Source organism: Aegilops tauschii, chromosome 6 (genome assembly GCF_002575655.3).
Source record: "Aegilops tauschii subsp. strangulata cultivar AL8/78 chromosome 6, Aet v6.0, whole genome shotgun sequence".
Lineage (NCBI taxonomy): Eukaryota > Viridiplantae > Streptophyta > Magnoliopsida > Poales > Poaceae > Aegilops > Aegilops tauschii.
Genome location: NC_053040.3, coordinates 471,412,460 through 471,433,153, shown reverse-complemented (window position 1 = coordinate 471,433,153; position 20,694 = coordinate 471,412,460). Strand labels below are relative to the sequence as shown.

The 20,694-nt window shown below is 43.5% G+C and overlaps 1 long non-coding RNA gene across 1 annotated transcript in view; it reads left to right on the top strand.

Moving 5' to 3' along the window:
* The window catches only part of LOC109773981 (uncharacterized), a 293,742-nt gene that overhangs the window by 250,229 nt on the left and 22,819 nt on the right, over positions 1-20,694 (top strand). The gene's annotated exons all lie outside the window — the stretch shown is intronic.

The following is a 20,694-nucleotide window of genomic DNA, read 5'->3' as shown; positions in this document are numbered from 1 at the left end:
TCAGTGTGGCCATTGTGGTAGAAATGAAAGAAGCAGGCAAGGAGTACCCGGTTCAACGGTCGGTTTACTACATCAGTGAGGTGCTTATTGAGTCCAAGCAGAGATATCCACACTGGCAGAAGCTTGTGTATGGGGTCTTCATGGCAAGCCGGAAGCTCAAGCAATATTTCCTGGGTCATCCCATTACTGTGGTTAGCTCTGCTCCTTTAGGAGACATCATCCAAAACAGAGAAGCCATTGGCCGGGTTGTTAAATGGGCCATTGAGCTTGGCCCTCATGGTTTGAAGTATGTACCTCGTACGACCATCAAGTACTAAGCACTTGTGGATTTTATCAATGATTGGACGGAGTTGCAGACGCCTGAGGAAAAGCCGAATAACACATATTGGACCATTCACTTTGACGGATCCAGGCAGTTGGAGGGCTCGGGGGCTGGAGTTGTTTTGACTTCCCCACGAGGTGATAAATTTTCTTATGTTCTCCGGTTAATGTTCCCTTGTACTAACAATGCAGCTGAGTATGAGGCCTTGCTCCATGGTCTTCGGATGGCTAAAGAGATGAACTTCAGCCGGGTAAGGTGCTTTGGTGATTCAGATCTGGTAGCTCAGCAAGTTTATGGTACTTGGGATTCTAAGGATCCGCTCATGACGGCTTATCGTCGGGAGGTTGATGCCATTGCGGGTCACTTCAAGGGTTACCAAGTTGAGCATATTGATCGCAGGAAGAATGAGGCGGCCGACAACTTAAGCCGGCTAGGATCTCAGCGTAAGGCGGTGCCGCCCAACACATTCCTGGATGTTCTGCTCAACCCTTCTGTCAAGTTACCTACTGAGGAGGATCTTGTTGTTCCTGACCCGAAAGCACAATTGGTGGCGGCTCTTCATGCTATCCCTGATTAGACAGTACCATATTTGGCTTACATGACCTGGGGCGAATTACCTGAGGATGAGATCTTAGCCAGGCAGATAACCCGGCGGTCTAACTCAATGTCAATTGTTAATGGGGAGCTACACCACCGCAGTGTCACAGGGGCATTTTAACGTTGTGTTTCTCCTGAAGAAGGCTGCGAGATTCTACGAGAGATTCATGAAGGAGATTGTGGTCATCATGCGGCTCTAAATCTCTCGTAGCCAAAGCTTTTCGTCATGGTTTTTATTGGTTGACGGCTCATGCTGATGCGGAGGATTTGGTCAGCAAATGTGACGGTTGTCAGAAGTTTTCACGACGAGCTCATGTTCCGGCTCAAGAGTTGAGGATGATTCCAATTACTTGGCCGTTTGCGACTTGGGGGCTTGATATGGTTGGGCCTTTCAAGAGGTCCAAGGACAAGAAGACCCACCTTTTGGTGGCGGTTGATAAGTTTACTAAGTGGGTTGAGGCAGAGCCGGTTAGTAAGTGTGATGCGGCAACGACGGTTCAATTCATTAAGAAGGTGATCTTTCGTTTTGGCTTTCCACACAGCATTATCACAAATAATGGCACTAACCTCTCTAAAGGCGCTATGGAAGAATTTTATCAACGGGAGCATATTCGGCTTGATGTTTCTTCTATGGCTCACCCTCAGTCCAATGGTCAAGCAGAACGAGGTAATCAAGAGATTCTGCGAGGTATCAAGCCTCGGCTTATGGTTCCTTTGTAGAGAACGCCGGGTTGTTGGGTGGAGGAGTTACCCTCAGTGTTATGGAGCATCAATACAACCCCCAACAGATCTACGGGTTACACACCTTTCTTCATGGTTTATGGAGCAGAGGAGGTTCTCCCTAGTGACATCCGTCACGATTCACCCTGGGTGGCGGCTTACGTTGAAGCTGACAATGAAAATGCACGTCAAGATGCACTTGACCTGTTGGATGAGGAGCATGACCTCGCGGTGGCTCATTCGGCGATTTACCAGCAAGATCTACGTCGTTATCACAGCCGCCGGGTCAAAACCAGAACTTTTCAAGAAGGCGACTTAGTGCTCCGGCTCATCCAGGATCAAACAGATATGCATAAGCTGTCATCCAGGATCAAACAGATATACATAACCTTTCCAAGTCATCCTACCTGTATACCAGCTGCTTCAACTCCATTGGGTAATCCCGATTGACCCGCTGAACTCTTAACAATCAATCTTTACGGTGTATTCGACCAAGATCTGAGCTTGTTAAGGTTCAAACGGCGGCTTGTCATGCGAGAGCACGCCTTACAAATAGTCAGGATAGATCCAGGCTTCATAAGCTGCCTTCCTTGAAACTTGGATAAATCGGCCCGTGATGTATGCTGTTACTCTGACCCCGTGTACTCCTGATAAGTCTTTAAAGCAAGACCTGACTTTATCAGGATTCAAATGTCGATTGGGTACTGTCAGTCAGGCTCACGGACAGCACGTACCTTCCAGTGGCTCAGGCTAGTTTCATTGAAGAAGACACTTTGGCTTGGCAGCCTACAAAAGCCTCGAGTTTTTTGGTTTCTTATTTTTTTCATATCATTTTTGCCATTTGGTTTTACAAGTCGGGCCCAGCTGCCCTACTTATGGCTCATATTTGAAGCATATTTTGGGTCTTTATAACCCGCCAGGATGGCAGACTCTAAGTCGCCAGCATATCATAATCTTATATTTTGAGATTATAGCTATACAACTCTAGCTACATAAGGTTGCTGAACCAGCAATCTAAGCATATACCATAGGTATGATATTTTATTATGTCAGCATTATGATCAGACCGGCCCTGGTTTTGGACTATTCGTCCCCAGTGGCTTCACTTGGGTATCTGACCCGCCTGGCGGTAAACCGCCAGGGCACTTGTGATTTCTTTGTGTGCAGGATGATTATCAAATCCGATCTGCATAATTCAATAATATCATAAACATACAAGGACAGTTTTTTCAAATTGGCGGATCGGCAGTATCGCACAAAAGCAGGAACGTGCATGATGGCACGATAGATTCATGTTTTACTACTCTATTACATGGCTCCATGAGCCAAATGGGATCAAGTGTTTTTTCCAAGAGTCAAAATATATAAACCGCCTTGCGGTTCATTCTTCTTGGCCTTGCTGATTGGAGGTTTTTGGGTCACCCTTCCCGGTTCTTCGTCCTCCTCCGTCTGAAAGTTTGGTGATGACCAATTGATGCCAGACAAAGCTTGAAATTCAACCTCATCATCTATAAGATCAGAAGGCTCAACTTCAGCGGCAAAAGTGTGCTTACGGATTGGGGGGATTAAACCCATCACTTTGTAAGCCGGCGTCGTCACCTTCTGGTTCTCCATGTTGTAAGCCGGATGATATTTTGACAGGTTCGTTTCATTGGCAATCAGACTGGCCATAGGACGTTTTCTTTCACATAGGCAGCAAAGTCTTTTTGATCAAAAGTAGTGCCGTCTTCTTTCAAACTTGGATATCCAGTAGCCACCTCAGACGGGTCTAGCTCTGGTAACCATGCCTTGGCCCGGCTCAAAGCCGTCACGGCACCGGCTCTTGTAGACAACCGTTTCATCTCATCAAGCCTGGCAGGCAGAACCGAGAGATTTTTCAAGACATCTATCAAAAGAGTAGGTGCTTGATTCATTGGAGAAATTGTGGCCAGTACACGCTGAGTTCCAGTGTATAGCTGTTCGACAAGTGTGTAGACAGCCTTGAGCTTCACAAGCATATCTTGGTTAAGGTTGCTGCTCCTTGGACCTGAATAAATCAAAGATTGGTTAATGGAGGTTTATATTACCACGACAAGGATTCACTTTTGATGACTAGCAAGGCGACTCACCAAAGATAGCAGAAACCATCTGAGATACGCGGTGTTTTAAACCGGTGAGCTCAGTGGTCACCTCTTGAAGAGCCGCCTCAGCTTTCTTAGCTCGCTGCGTCAGCGCATTCTTCTCCTCAGCCCCAAGTGTTTTTCTCAGCCTCGAAGCTGGTTTTCAGTTTTTCCATCTCAGATATGATGAACTAGAATTTTGACTCAGCCTTCCGGGTCTCAGATTCCTGATTCGACAGCCGGGTTTTTGCATCCGCCAATTGTAACTCAAGTTCAGCAGTGGCAGCCTGTATCAAACATGGAATTATAAAAACATTCATATCTGGGTTACAGGAGTATAAGTCCCAAGCCTTTCGCAAGCAACAACACTTGGCACTTGGGGACTAATGCCTACCGACAATTTTTTTTATTCATACAAGACAGATCATGTGAATAAGTCGCAAGCACTTTGCAAGCAAGACTACTTGGCACTTGGGGGCTAATGCATATCGCTTGTGTCCTCTTACTACTTTATGATGATCCGGCCGTGCTGTAAACAATCACGTACCGGATCATGGGGGCTACGCAGATAAGCTCTCTTTTCTTAAATAATGGTAAACAGGACCGACTCATTCATGCTGATTAAACCGGCCCTTGGGGACTACGGATGCGATGCTAAATTGTTTCAACATCCGCTTTAATTCTAACTATGACAACCGGCCTTGGAAGGATTCTACTACAGATGCTTCTGGATTATTCGAAGTCTACATCATATTCAATCTTATCATAAGCAGTAGACTTGGGGGCTGGCAGGATGTACATAACTTATTTAGAGCCGGAATTCATACCTCATACTTTTGATGCATCTGCTTCACCATATCGATTTCAAGATCGCGCCTGGAGTGTACTTGGTTGAGGTAGGCAGACATAATTTCACTACCGCTTAACTGTGCATAGTGGGAGACATCAAACCTCACTTTTCGCCTCTCAATAACTTCTTGCTTGGCGGAGTGCTTGGCCAAGACCGTTGGATTTCCCGGTTCTGTATAACTAGTGCTAGTGACCATAACGTTGTCAGTATGAGTCTCCGGCAGCTTAACTGGGCTTGATGGTTCAGCGTTCAAAGGATTAAGTCTTGTTTTATCACCAGAGGGGTCAAGAATTTCTCGTGGAACATCATAAGCAGGGTCTTCCGGTTGTTTTTCAGAAACTTCAGGAGGAGAGACTTGCTGTTCCAATTCAACAACTTTAGGATCATCAGCTGGCTTGGTCTCCTTTGCCTTCTTACTAGGCTTTGCTTGTCCGCTGCACAGGTTGTGACAAGTCAATATAATTATAAGAGTAAAAAAAGCATGGAATAAAATGTAATGATTGTTACCCAGGGGCGGTCTTGAAAGCCGGCAGCTGGGTCTGTGATGAATCGCCAGAGGAAGAGCAAGAAATCTCTTGGTAATTTGAATCAGATGAATTAAGCGGCTGGCGAATGAGGCCCGCCAGCAGATAAAAAGAGTTTAAGTTCGGAAAGACCTTGTTTTGATGTTTACGACGAGCTGGAGTGTTTGGTAAACCGGAGGATAGTTCTTCACCTCCGCTGTTCCGAGTCTGTCGCCGGTTCTCGTGTTGTTGTTGCTTCGAAAGAAAGTGAGGATCCAAATGAGCTAAGGGGTGTGAAAATCTTACTTTTCGGGTTACCCGTCGAAATTTCTGTCTTGGCAAAGGCTCTTCTTCAATTGCTTGGCTGGTCCCCGTGTCATCCTGATAATAGTCAGTGTCAATAAGATGATTGAAAAACGAGCCAAGAGAATCAAGGGCTACCTCCGACTCAGAGGTTTCATCCAGATTATGCAGGTCAGAGGCGCTTGGTTTCTTCTTTCTCTTGGTGGTCTTTTTGGCGGCTTTCTTGGCAGCCCTGGCCTTCTTGGCGGCTTCATGATCGTATTCTTTCTTCCAAAAATCCGAGTCAGCCCGTGAAAAGACATCAATGTTGAATTAATGAAGCATTTGAATAATGAAGTAAAAATAAAAAATTCAGAGGCTCACTTTCGGTGGCGGGTTAAGTTTGCAGAAAGGGTTCAGACCCACTTTACTGCAATCTTCCGGATCTTCATCAGAAGGTACTTCGTCATTTCATCAATTGCCTCATCAGTTAATTGCACAGAGTTGTGGCGCAGTGGATCCTTTACACCACCAGTGTAAGTACACATTAAGCCGGGTCGGCGGCTCAAGGGTATGATCCGCCAAGAAACTGATACGTCCATTTTGCATCATGCTTTGATATTGATATTTATTGCATTACGGGCTGTTATTACACATTATGTCACAATACTTATGGCTTTTCTCTCTTATTATACAAGGTTTACACAAAGAGGGAGAATGCTGGCAGCTGGAATTCTGGGCTGGAAAAGGAGCAAATATTAGGGACCTATTCTGCACAACTCCAAAAGTTCTGAAACTCCACGGAAGTTATTTTTGAAATTAATAAAAACTACTAAGCGAAGAAATTACTAGAGGGGGTCCACCCACCATCCACGAGGGTGGGGGGCGTGCCCTACCCCCCTAGGCGCGCCCCCCTGCCTCGTGGGGCCCCTTTCAGGCCTTCGGTGCCCATCTTTGGCTATATGGTGTCTTTCACCCTGGAAAAAAAATCAGAAGGAAGCTTTCGGGACGAAACACCGCCGCCACGAGGCGGAACCTTGGCGGAACCAATCTAGGGCTAAGGCGGAGCTGTTCTGCCGGGGAAACTTCCTTCCGGGAGGGGGAAATCATCGCCATCGTCATCACCAACGATCCTCTCATCGGGAGGGGGTCAATCTCCATCAACATCTTCACCAACACCATCTCCTCTCAAACCCTAGTTCATCTCTTGTATCCAATCTTTGTCCCAAAGCCTCAGATTGGTACCTGTGGGTTGCTAGTAGTGTTGATTACTCATTGTAGTTGATGCTAGTTGGTTTATTCGGTGGAAGATTATATGTTCAGATCCTTAATGCATATTAATACCCCTCTAATTATGAACATGAATATGATTTGTGAGTAGTTACGTTTGTTCCTGAGGACATGGGAGAAGCCTTGCTATAAGTAGTCATGTGAATTTGGTATTCGTTCGATATTTTGATGAGATGTATGTTGTCTTTCCTCTAGTGGTGTTATGTGAACGTCGACTACATGACACTTCACCATTATTTTGTCCTAGGGGAAGGCATTGGGAAGTAATAAGTAGATGATGGGTTGCTAGAGTGACAGAAGCTTAAACCCTAGTTTATGCGTTGCTTCGTAAGGGGCTGATTTGGATCCATATGTTTCATGCTATGGTTAGGTTTATCTTAATACTTCTTTTGTAGTTGCGGATGCTTGCAAAAGGGGTTAATCATAAGTGGGATGCTTGTCCAAGGAAGGGCAGCACCCGAGCACCGGTCCACCCACATACCAAATTATCAAAGTAACGAGCGCGAATCATATGAGCGTGATGAAAACTAGCTTGACGATAATTCCCATGTGTCCTCGGGAGCGTTTTCCTTCATATAAGAATTTGTTCGGGCTTGTCCTTTGCTACAAAAGGATTGGGCCACCTTGCTGCACCTTAGTTACTTTTATTACTTGTTGGTCGTTACCAATTACCTTATCACAAAACTATCTGTTACCGATAATTTCAGTGCTTGCAGAGAATACCTTACTGAAAACTGCCTATCATTTCCTTCTGCTCCTCGTTGGGTTCGACACTCTTACTTATTGAAAGGACTACGATAGATCCCCTATACTTGTGGGTCATCAAGACTCTTTTCTGGCGCCGTTGCCGGGGAGTGAAGCGCCTTTGGTAAGTGGAATTTGGTAAGGAAAGATTTATATAGTGTGCTGAAATTTACTGTCACTTGTTACTATGGAAAGTAATCCTTTGAGGGGCTTGTTCGGGGTATCTTCACCCCGTCCAGTAGAACAAAGAGTTGCTCATCAACCTACTGAACCTACTGAAAATGTTTACTTTGAAATTCCTTCGGGTATGATAGAGAAACTGCTAGCTAATCCCTTTACAGGAGATGGAACATTGCATCCCGATTTGCACCTAATCTATGTGGATGAAGTTTGTGGATTATTTAAGCTTGCAGGTATGCCCGGGGATGTTATCAAGAAGAAGGTCTTCCCTTTATCTTTGAAGGGAGAGGCATTGACATGGTATAGGCTATGTGATGATATGGGATCATGGAACTACAAACGATTGAAATTGGAATTTCATCAGAAGTTTTATCCTATGCATCTTGTTCATCGTGATCGTAATTATATATATAATTTTTGGCCTTGCGAAGGAGAAAGCATCGCTCAAGCTTGGGGGAGGATTAAGTCAATGTTATATTCATGCCCCAATCATGAGCTCTCAAGAGAAATAATTATTCAAAACTTTTATGCTCGGCTTTCTGACAACAATCGCTCCATGCTCGATACTTCTTGTACTGGTTCTTTTATGATGAAGACTATTGAATTCATATGGGATTTTTGGAAAGAATTAATTGCAACTCTGAAGATTGGGATCTCAACGATGGTAAGGAGTCAGGTATGACACCTAAGTTTGATTGTGTTAAATCTTTTATGGATACCGATGTTTGCCGTGGGTTTAGCACTAAATATGGACTTGACTCTGAGATAGTAGCCTCTTTTTGTGAATCATTTGCTACTCATGTTGATCTCCCTAAGGAGAAGTGGTTTAAATATCATCCTCCCATTGAAGTAAAAGTAGTTGAACCTATTAAAGTTGAAGAAAAGGCTATCACTTATAATGATCCTATTGTTCCTACTGCTTACATTGAGAAACCACCTTTCCCTGTTAGAATAAATGATCATACTAAAGCTTCAACTGTGGTCAACAAAAGTAATATTAGGACACCCAAACCTCCTGAGCGAATTAAAGTTGAATCTAATATTGCTATGGTTAAAGATCTCTTAGTCGATAATATTGATGGGCATGTTATTTGCTTTTGTAATGAAGCTGCTAGAATTGCTAGACCCGATGCTAGAAATAAACATAGACCTGTTGTAGGCATGCCTGTTATTCTGTTAAAATAGGAGATCATTGTTATCATGGCTTGTGTGATATGGGTGCTAGTGCAAGTGCAATACCTCATTCTTTATACGAAGAAATTATGCATGATATTGCACCCGCTGAGTTAGAAGGTATTGATGTTACTATTAAGCTTGCCAATAGAGATACTATTTCACCAGTTGGGATTGTTAGAGATGTTGAAGTCTTGTGTGGGAAAGTTAAATACCCTGCTGATTTTCTTGTTCTCGGTTCCCCACAAGATGATTTTTGTCCCATTATATTTGCCAGACCCTTCTTGAATACTGTTAATGCTAGGATAGATTGCGAAAAGGATATTGTTACAATTGGTTTAGGGGATATGTCTCATGAATTAAATTTTTCTAAATTTCGTAGAAAACCCCATGATAAAGAGTTACCTAGTAAAGATGAAATTATTGGTCTTACTTCTATTGCCGTGCCTCCTAATGATCCTTTAGAACAATATTTGCTAGACCATGAGAATGATATGTTTATGAATGAAAGAAGGGAAATACATGAAGAATTCTTTAAACAGGGACCTATTTTGAAACACAACCTGCCTGTTGAAATACTAGGGGATCGTCCTCCACCCAAGGGTGATCCCGTGTTTGAGCTTAAACCACTACGTGATACTCTTAAATATGCTTATCTTGATGAGAAAAAGATATATCCTCTTATTATTAGTGCTAACCTTTCAGAGCATGAAGAAAAGAAATTATTGAAAACTCAGAAGAAGCACCGTGCTGCTATTGGATATACTCTTGATGATCTTAAGGGCATTAGTCCCACTCTGTGCAAGCACAAAGTAAAATTGGAGAAAGACGCTAAACCGGTTGTTTATCACCAACGACGGTTAAATCCTAAGATGAAAGAAGTGGTAAGGAAAGAAATACTAAAGCTTCTTGAGGCAGGTATAATTTATCCCGTTGCTGATAGGTAGTGGGTAAGTCCTGTCCATTGTGTCCCTAAGAAGGGAGGTATTACTGTTGTTCGTAATAATAAAGATGAATTGACCCCACAAATAATTGTTACAGGTTATAGAATGGTAATTGATTTCTGCAAATTAAATAAGGATACTAAAAAGGATCATTACCCTTTACCTTTTATTGATCAAATGCTAGAAAGACTATCCAAACATACACATTTTTGCTTTGTAGATGGTTACTCCGGTTTCTCTCAAATACCTGTGTCAAAAGAGGATCAAGAAAAGACCACTTCTACTTGCCCTTTCGGTACTTTTGCTTATAGACGTATGCCTTTTGGTTTATGTAATGCACCCGCTACCTTTGAAAGATGCATGATGGCTATATTCTATGACTTTTGTGAAAATATTGTTCAGGTTTTCATGGATGATTTCTCCGTTTATGGATCATCTTTTGATGATTGCTTGAGCAACCTTGATCGAGTTTTGCAGATATGTGAAGAAACTAATCTTGTCTTGAATTGGGAGAAGTGCCACTTTATGGTTAATGAAGGTATTGTCTTGGGGCATAAAATTTCTGAAAGAGGTATTGAAGTTGACAAAGCTAAAGTTGATGCTATTGAGAAGATGCCATGTCCCAAGGACATTAAAGGTATAAGAAGTTTCCTTGGTCATGCCGGTTTTTATAGGAGGTTCATTAAAGACTTCTCAAAAATCTCTAGGCCTCTGACTAATCTCTTACAAAAAGATATTCCTTCTGTCTTTGATGATGATTGTGTAGAAGCATTTGAAATACTTAAGAAAGCTTTGATTTCTGCACCTATTGTTCAGCCACCTGATTGAAATTTACCATTTGAAATTATGTGTGACGCTAGTGATTATGCTGTAGGTGCTGTTCTAGGACAAAGAGTCGATAAGAAATTAAATGTTATCCAATATGCTAGTAAAACTCTAGACAGTGCCCAGAGAAGTTATGCTACTACTGAGAAAGAATTTTTAGCAGATGTATTTGCTTGTGATAAGTTCAAACCTTATATTGTTGATTCCAAAGTAACTGTTCACATTGATCATGCCGCTATTAAATATCTTATGGAAAAGAAAGATGCTAAACATAGACTTATTAGATGGGTTCTCTTGCTACAAGAATTCGATTTGCACATTATTGATAGAAAGGGAGCTGAGAACCCCGTTGCTAGGTTAGAGAATGTTCTTGATGACCCATTACCTATTCATTATAGCTTTCCTCATGAACAATTAGCTGTCATAAATGCTTCTCGTACTACTCCATGGTATGCTGATTATGCTAATTACATTGTTGCTAAATTTATACCACCTATTTTCACATAACAGCAAAAGAAAAAGTTTTTCTATGATTTAAGACATTACTTCTGGGATGACCCACACCTTTATAAAGAAGGAGTAGATGGTGTTATTAGACATTGTGTACCTGAGCATGAACAGGAGCAGATCCTACGCAAGTGCCACTCCGAGGCTTATGGACGACACCACGCTGGAGATAGAACTGCACATAAGGTATTGCAATCCGGTTTTTATTGGCCTACTCTCTTCAAAGATGCCCGTAAGTTTGTCCTGTCTTGTGATGAATGTCAAAGAATTGGTAATATTAGTAGACGTCTAGAAATGCCTATGAACTATTCACTTGTGATTGAACCATTTGATGTTTGAGGCTTTGATTATATGGGACCGTTTCCTTCTTCTAATGGGTATACACATATTTTAGTTGCTGTTGATTACGTTACTAAGTGGGTAGAAGCTATTCCAACTAGTAGTGCTGATCATAACACTTCTATTAAGATGCTTAAAGAAGTTATTTTTCCGAGGTTTGGAGTCCCTAGATATTTAATGACTGATGGTGGTTCATATTTTATTCATGGTGCTTTTCGTAAAATGTTTGCTAAGTATGACGTTAATCATAGAATTGCATCTCCATACCACCCACAGTCTAGTGGTCAAGTAGAATTGAGTAACAGAGAGCTTAAATTGATCTTGCAAAAGACTGTTAATAGATCTAGAAAGAATTGGTCCAAGAAACTTGATGATGCATTATGGGCTTATAGAACTGCATACAAAAATCCTATGGGTATGTCTCCAAATAAAATGGTTTATGGAAAAGCATGTCACTTACCTCTCGAACTAGAACATAAGGCATATTGGGCTATTAAAGAGCTCAACTCTGATTCCAAACTTGCCGGTGAGAAGAGGTTATTTGGCATTAGCTCACTTGATGAATGGAGAACCCAGGCTTATGAGAATGCCAAGTTGTTCAAGGAAAAAGTTAAAAGATGGCATGATAAAAGGATACAAAAGCGTGAGTTTAATGTAGGTGATTATGTTTTGCAATTACAGGTTAACAAGGATTAACATGATACTATCAGATCAATCATAGAATGAACAAGATGATACAGCTAGAACGATACGAGCATGGCATAAACATATGAACATGATGATACTAGCATGCAACATGATGAAACTATCATGCACCAACTTACTCTGTTCGGGTTACCTCATAACCCTCACCTGTATCACTTACCATCACGGATATCACACGATCTTCTCAGGTTCAAATCAAGCTTGGTATTAACAATACCGTAGTAATCATTTATGACCACAAGGAGCTTGACCTTTACCTTTGACTCTCGCATAACATTCCAACTATCCAACAAGTTGGTAGTCACGATACTACAGTGATCCTCTCACGATCACATAAATATCAACCAACTTCTTTCATCATCGAACCAGGGTTGTTATTAAGCACATTATTATTACTGTTGACCCATAGTGTGACCAACTACGAACTGGGCCCATATCCGCGGGCGCGGCTATCGATAGATTTAACACACACACTCTGCAGAGGTAGCGCACTTTACCCACACCACAGAACCCATGGCCTCGCACTCCCATTCGGGTGGACCAACAGTGTTCCGACAAAACAGATCTACTGCCATGACACTCTCCCGGCCACTCCGACCAACACCCCCTTTGGGTTCAGTCCTGGGTGGCCCGTGCCTACCAAAGGTCTTACGGCCACCGTCGTGGCAAAACAGAAACGGTCCCAAACGAGGACAAAAGCGCGCAAACAACTTGGGCACACAAGGCTTATGCCGTCCTACCCGGCCAAGGTAGCGCCCGTGCATAACCTTCCCTCGTTGGAGCCACCGGCGAGAGGCATGACAATAGACTTCTACGGCCCTGCCCATACCCAAGGCAAATGTGGTTGCACTGGCCAGCTCAATATGGTGGCACCATGACTCAGCCAACAGTTGTTCAAGTTCAATTAAGTCCAGTTAAACTTGAATGCAATACGCTGAGTCATATGAAAATAACAGGATGCAACTACGATGCATGAGCGTGATATCAACATAAACATGGATGCAACATAAATATTATGCATAACAACAATGAAGCATTTATCCAGATGAGCATGGCATACTAAGGAGCATAATTATCATAAGCAAAACACTACTCATCAACAGATCAGGACCACTAGCATCGAGAATAAATACCATGCAATAACATAACAATAAAACTACCATACAAGCATTTAACCAACTGGGTGCAAAAGAACATGCATAACAACGGTACTCGGAACAGACGATAGTCATGCACCGAAGACCATCACCAACATGTACTACTACCAAGCATGGCCAATATTAACGTAATGCTAGCATGAAGAACATAATAACAGAGTTCAAGAAAACATAGCATGACGGTAAACACCGATCCATAAGCATAACCGAAATGCCGACAGCAGTAGCAAAACAATCAAACAGTTATTAAAGATTCAAGTTGGAAACCAATGCTTATGCATGGCTATCATACAAATGGTGTTTGTGGCTTGCCTGGGGATGGAGAAGGCTCCGAGGAGAAGTGCGGAACGATCGCCGAAAGAATCACCGGAAAGGATACTCTCTCGGAGGTGGCTGATTGGGGCAACGGCAAAATGGTCATTTTCAGAATGTTGAAACATAGTGAAAATGGTGGGAACCGAATGGGCTCGACGAGACGAAGACGTGGGCGTTGGATTCACCTCGATCGGAGTTACGGATAAAAAGTTAGGAGGAGTTTTCTGCCAGGGACCTATCTACAAGAAAAATATTTTCAACCAGGGCCTGGACAGAAAAACTGAAAGCGTATTCGAGTGAATACGTTTCCAATAAAGGAAAGCGCTCTTTCAGCCGCAGTTAACATAGAATACGCTTTCCGAATTCGAAAATGTCTTCTGGGAACTGCGCTTCCACTTAACTAACGTGGCAGTGGCGGGGCCGGGCTTATCTCGCTGACGTGCGGGTCCCACGGGGCGGGGCCCATCACTTATCCATGTGGGCAGCCCGGGTCAACGCGGGACCGGCTGCTGGCTCACTGACGCGCGGGGCCCGCGGCCAGCTGGCAGGGAGGGGTCGACGGCTTCGTCTTCTCCTCGCTCGCGCCCGACGGAGCAGAGGACTGGGCCGGCGCCGGCGGCCGTTCCGGCAGCTCCGGTCGTCTCCAGGGCCGTGCAGCATACCGGAGCGCTCAGGGGACCAAGACACACCCGTCTAGAGCATCCATCCATCTTGGGGAGGTCGGGCTCGAGCGGGGCCGCTGCTGCGGCGGACGGCGGTTCGGGTGGCGATGGGGCTTGCGGCCAGAGGCCATAGGAGGATGAGGCGAAGGGGCGGGGAGGCTCGCCGGGGTCTGGTGGCTCGCCTGGAGGTGGATAGGGAGGGAGAGGAGGCTGGGGCTGCTCGAATTTGAGCAGAGGCCGTCGGCGGCCGAGGCGGCGATGGCGACCACAGAGAGCTCCTTGAGCTGAGGGGCTGGCTAGGCGGGGCTCAGGGGGAGAGGTGAGGTGCGTGGTGTGCTCGGTAGGGGTCGGGGTTGCTACTTATAGCCGGGTCGAGGCGGTTCGATGAGCACGGCCGCGGTGACGCGTATGCCGTTGCGCTGGCGTGAGCAGAGGCCCGGGGAGGGCTCGGGAAGGCGACGAGAGGAGGAACGGACGAACGGAAGGGCTCACGGAGACGAGGCCGAGCTCGTGGACAAGGGGAGAAGAAGCCGAGCGCCTTAAATGCCTAGTCGGCACTGTGCGCCCATGGACGCGCGGTGTCTAGCTCCGGCAAGGAGGCTTGGAGAGGGGGCAAGAGGTCGAGGGCGACGTGAGAGGGAGGCGAGTCAGGTCGGCACCAGCGGACACGCGAGCTCCGTCGATGCAGAGCTGGCCGGCGCGTCCCGACGCCCAGAGCGCGTCCAACGCTGCCGGCGCGCGTGCAAACGACGCGGTCACCACTGTGACCGGCAAGGAGGGGACACAAGAGGCAGGGAAATGTTGTCTAGTGATGAGTCCCTTCATCATATAAGTTGAGGGAGTTTATGGGTCAAGAGAAGGAGACAACGAGAGGAGTGCGGCATCGCTGAAACTTTGCTGTATCAGTTTTGGATGAGCACTGGTGATCAACAGGGAGCTGATTGGGTCAAATGGAGTTGTCTGAGGTGTTTAACTATGGAGGGACTACGATCCTGGTAATTATGGAGGGATTTGGATCAAGTATTAATACACTTGCTTTGCAAATGCATAAACTGGTCCAGAATAGAGATGATGAAGTGGCATTCACTAGGAGTAACCACTTGAGCTGAAATTTGGCAAGGCTAGATGATTTGGTCAAATGAAGATGCTGAAAAAGGTTTCATACCAATTGGATAAACCAAAATGGTACTTCCTTCACACACATTTCCACTGACCAGAAACTTGCAAAAATTCTAGAGGAAAATTGGCTAAATGGAATATGCCCAAATTGGGTGGAGATAGGTTATATGGATAAGAGAAGGCCTAGGAAAATTTACAGCCATAATGGAGCAAGATAAAATATATTTGCTTCACAAACTGAAATTTTGGACAGAAGCAAAGATTTGAAACTGTGCTCACATGGATGCATTGCATGAGCTCAAATCTTGTGGAGAGCTATAATTTGATGATATGAAAGACCATGAAAAAATTCAACTCAATTGGATTAACCTAGCTAGTACTTCCTTCACAAAGGCTTCCCTCAAATAGGAACTTTGAAAAAATCACTGAGGAAGCTTGGCTAGCCAAATAAAGTTGAATTTTGGCACAGGCCAATTATTTGGACATGAAAAGGTGTCCAAGAAGGTTGAGGTCAATTGGGCAAAGGAAAATAGCACTTGCTTCACAATGTGCCATTTAGGACAGAATAGGAAATGAATTATTTGAGCAGGATGATAAACATGGCAAATGAAATAATTTGCCATATTTGAGGGAGATATGACCCAAAAAATTTATGAGAATTATTTGGGAATTTTAGGAGTGATGGAAATATAGGTTGCTTCACAACCTAGGGTAATTAGGGTTATTCCTTTAATAGAAAAGGAGTACCCCCCAATAAAAAGAATATTGGGATTTGGGCTAGGATGGAAATGGGAAGTTCTAGGGAAGGATCTGAGGTTGACAAGCCACTCTGGAAGCAAAGAAGAGTTCATCTTCTTCATTTTCCACACCACAAAGCCACGGAAAAAGAAAGCTCAAGAAAAATCCACAGAAAATCAAATGAAAAAGAAAGGGCAAAAAATCAGGCTGTGACAGAGGTCTATCGTTCCGGTGCCATAAAAATCAACAACTTCGAAGGCACAAATCCGAAGGTGGTGAACGGTCAAAGAATCAACATTATATCTCAGGTAATCCCATAAATGTTGAAACTAATGTTATTGAAACCGTAACCCCGAAGGAATACATAAGGGACACTTTCCAGAATGCTTCAGACTCCAAAAAGGAGTAGGTATGTGGTACGATAAGTAAACTGACTCGAAAACAGTTCTAATGGTAACTTTTCTCCATTTTGGAATATTTAAGAAAATAGGAAAATAAGAAGTAGTCCGGGAAGGACACGAGGCATCCACGAGGGTGGAGGGCGCGCCCTACCCCCTGGGCGCGCCCCCTGCCTCGTGGGCACCTCGTGTGCTCTCCGGACTCCGTTTTCTTGCACGATACTTCTTTTGGTCGGTAAAAATTCATTATATAATCTCCCGAAGGTTTTAACCACCGTATCACGCAATTATCCTCTGTTTTCGTTTCGAGCTGTTTTCTGCCAGAGTTGTCAAGGCCGGGCATCATGTCGTCCCCCTCCTCCAACAATGGTGACAACGATGCTTGGCTAATGAAGATAGAGCTGAAGTGAGAAGAGCACGGGGAGATCAACAAGGATGATGGGATCAAGAAGGCCATGGAGAACCAAGTTCCGGCAGCAGAAGATGAAGACAACCTCCAACCTCATCACAATCTTCTTACCCCAACGGAGATTGAAGCTTTCAAGATGATTGAGTTAGCTCGCATACAAAATAAGTATCTGACATGTGAAAATATTTTGTTGAAGGAGCATATCACCGCACTCAAGGGCATTATCCGCAAACTGGAGGAGCTCCTACGCTCGATGTGCGACTATCCATCATCACCACCATCTTCTTCGCCAGCAAAGGAGAACTGAGTATTGGGTATGGGCACTCCCCTTGGCAACTACCAAGCTTGGGGGAGGTGCCCCGGTATCGTATCACCATCACACTCCTATCTTTACCGTTTTTCTTAGTTCGATCCTTTTAGTAATATCTTGATCTAATAGAATAAAGTTTTAGTATGATCTACTTTTGAGTTTTGCTTTATGATCTCTCTATGTAATCGAGTCCGTGAGCTATATATAATAAAGATTAGTGTTGAGTCAAGGGCTTTGGTTATCTTACCATGATCTTGAGGGAATAATAAGAAAAGAAAGAGTAAAAATAAATAAAGAGATCATATGGATCTTATGGAGAGTAACGACTTCACATATAAAGAGTATGATGAATAAAAGTTGTTGAGAGTTGACAAACATAGTTTTCGTCATCGTTGCAATTAATAGGAAGTAATAAAGAAAGAGAGGTTTTCACATATAAATATACTATCTTGGACATCTTTTATGATTGTGAGCACTCATTAAAATATGACATGCTAAAGAGTTGATGTTGGACAAGGAAGACAACGTAATGGGTTATGTTTTCTTATATCCGAAATAAAGTATATTGTCATGGATCATCCAACATGTTGAGCTTGCCTATCCCCCTCATGCTAGCCAAACTCTTTGCACTAAGTAGAGATACTACTTGTGCTTCCAAATATCCTTAAACCCAGTTTTGCCATGAGAGTCCACCATATCTACCTATGGATTGAGTAAGATCCTTCAAGTAAGTTGTCATTGTTGCATGCAATAAAAATTGCTCTCTGAATATGTATGATTTATTAGTGTGGAGAAAATAAGCTTTATACGATCTTGTGATGTGTAAGAAATAAAAGCGACGAACTGCATAATAAAGGGCCATATCACAAGTGGCAATATAAAGTGACGTTCTTTTCACATTAAGATTTTGTGCATCCAACCTTAAAGCACATGACAACCTCTGCTTCCCTCTGTGAAGGGCCTATCTTTTATTCTTGTCTTATACCTTATACAAGAGTCATGGTGATCTTCACCTTTCCTTTTTACATTTTATCCGCTGGTAAGCACACTGTGTTGGAAAGATCCTGATATATATACCCAATTGGATGTAAGTTAGCATGAACTATTATTGTTGACATTACCCTTGAGGTAAAAGATTGGGAGGCAACACTATAAGCCCCTATATTTTTCCATGTCCAATTAAAACTCCATACCCATAAGTATTGCGTGAGTGTTAGCAATTGTGAAAGACTAAATGATAGTTGAGTATGTGGACTTGCTGAAAAGCTCTTATATTGACTCTTTCCGATGTTATGATAAATTGCAATTGCTTCAATGACCGAGATTATAGTTTGTTAGTTTTCAATGAAGTTTCTGATTCATACTTGACATTGTGAATAGATTGTTACTTTAGCATAAGAAATCATATGACAATATATATTTATGTTGCTGTTATAAGAATGATCATGATGCCCCAGTGTCCGTATTTTATTTTATCGACACCTCTATCTCTAAACATGTGGACATATTTTTCGATTTCGGCTTCCACTTGAGGACAAGCGAGGTCTAAGCTTGAGGGACTTGATACGTCCATTTTGCATCATGCTTTGATATTGATATTTATTGCATTACGGGCTGTTATTACACATTATGTCACAATACTTATGCCTTTTCTCTCTTATTTTACAAGGTTTACACAAAGAGGGAGAATGCCGGCAGTTGGAATTCTGGGCTGGAAAAGGAGCAAATATTAGAGACCTATTCTGCACAACTCCAAAAGTCCTGAAACTCCACGGAAGTTATTTTTGGAATTAATAAAAAATACTGAGCGAAGAAATTACCAGAGGGGGGCCACCCACCATCCACGAGGGTGGGGGGCATGCCCTACCCCCCTAGGCGCGCCCCCCTACCTCGTGGGCCCCCTTTCAGACCTTCGGTGCCCATCTTTGGCTATATCGTGTCTTTCACCCTGGAAAAAAAATCAGAAGGAAGCTTTCGGGACGAAACACCGCCGCCACGAGGCGGAACCTTGGCGGAACCAATCTAGGGCTCCGGCGGAGCTGTTATGCCGGGGAAAGTTCCCTCCGGGAGGGGGAAATCATCGCCATCGTCATCACCAACGATCCTCTCATCGGGAGGGGGTCAATCTCCATCAACATCTTCACCAGCACCATATCCTCTCAAACACTAGTTCATCTCTTGTATCCAATCTTTGTCCCAAAGCCTCAGATTGGTACCTGTGGGTTGCTAGGAGTGTTGATTACTCCTTATAGTTGATGCTAGTTGGTTTATTCGGTGGAAGATTATATGTTCAGATCCTTAATGCATATTAATACCCCTCTGATTATGAACATGAATATGATTTGTGAGTAGTTACGTTTGTTCCTGAGGACATGGGAGAAGTGCTATAAGTAGTCATGTGAATTTGGTATTCGTTCGATATTTTGATGAGATGTATGTTGTCTTTCCTCTAGTGGTGTTATGTGAACGTCGACTACATGACACTTCACCATTATTTGGGCCTAGGGGAAGGCATTGGGAAGTAATAAGTAGATGATGGGTTGCTAGAGTGACAGAAGCTTAGACCCTAGTTTATGCGTTGCTTCGTAAGGGGCTGATTTGGATCCATATGTTTCATGCTATGGTTAGGTTTACCTTAATACTTCTTTTGTAGTTGTGGATGCTTGCAATAGGGGTTAATCGTAAGTGGGATGCTTGTCCAAGGAAGGGCAGCACCCAAGCACCGGTCCACCCACATACCAAATTATCAAAGTAATGAACGCGAATCATATGAGCGTGATGAAAACTAGCTTGACGACAATTCCCATGTGTCCTCGGGAGCGTTTTCCTTTATATAAGAATTTGTCCAGGCTTGTCCTTTGCTACAAAAAGGATTGGGCCACCTTGCTGCACCTTATTTACTTTTATTACTTGTTGCTCATTACCAATTACCTTATCACAAAACTATCTGTTACCGATAATTTCAGTGCTTGGAGAGAATACCTTACTGAAAACTACCTATCATTTCCTTCTGCTCCTCGTTGGGTTTGACACTCTTACCTATCAAAAGGACTACGATAGATCCCCTATACTTGTGGGTCATAAGAAACCCAGTACCGAACCAAGTCAATGCTAGTTAACCCATTTGCCAGCAAAGCCTTGACTTTTGCAATGGTGGGGGCGAGCTTTGCACGTTTGGCGGCGGTAAGTTTTTCAGGAAGAAGATGTTTTGGGTCCAGGCGCTCAGTGCGATAACCCGGCAATGGATTCTCGTCAGCCGGAGAAGTATCTTTGCAATAAAACCATGTTTTATTCCAATCTTTGGGGTGACTCGGCAAGGTTGCGTAGGGGAAGATGGCGTCTCTTCTTCGTTGAATTGAGATATTGCCAATTTCCAAGCTGGGTTCGTTCGTAACCTTATTCTCGCGGTTTATTTAAAAGTATTCCCTAAAAAGTTCGATGCTGGGCTCCTCTTGAAGGTATACTTCACATAAGACTTGAAAGTTGCAAATATTTGACACGGAGTT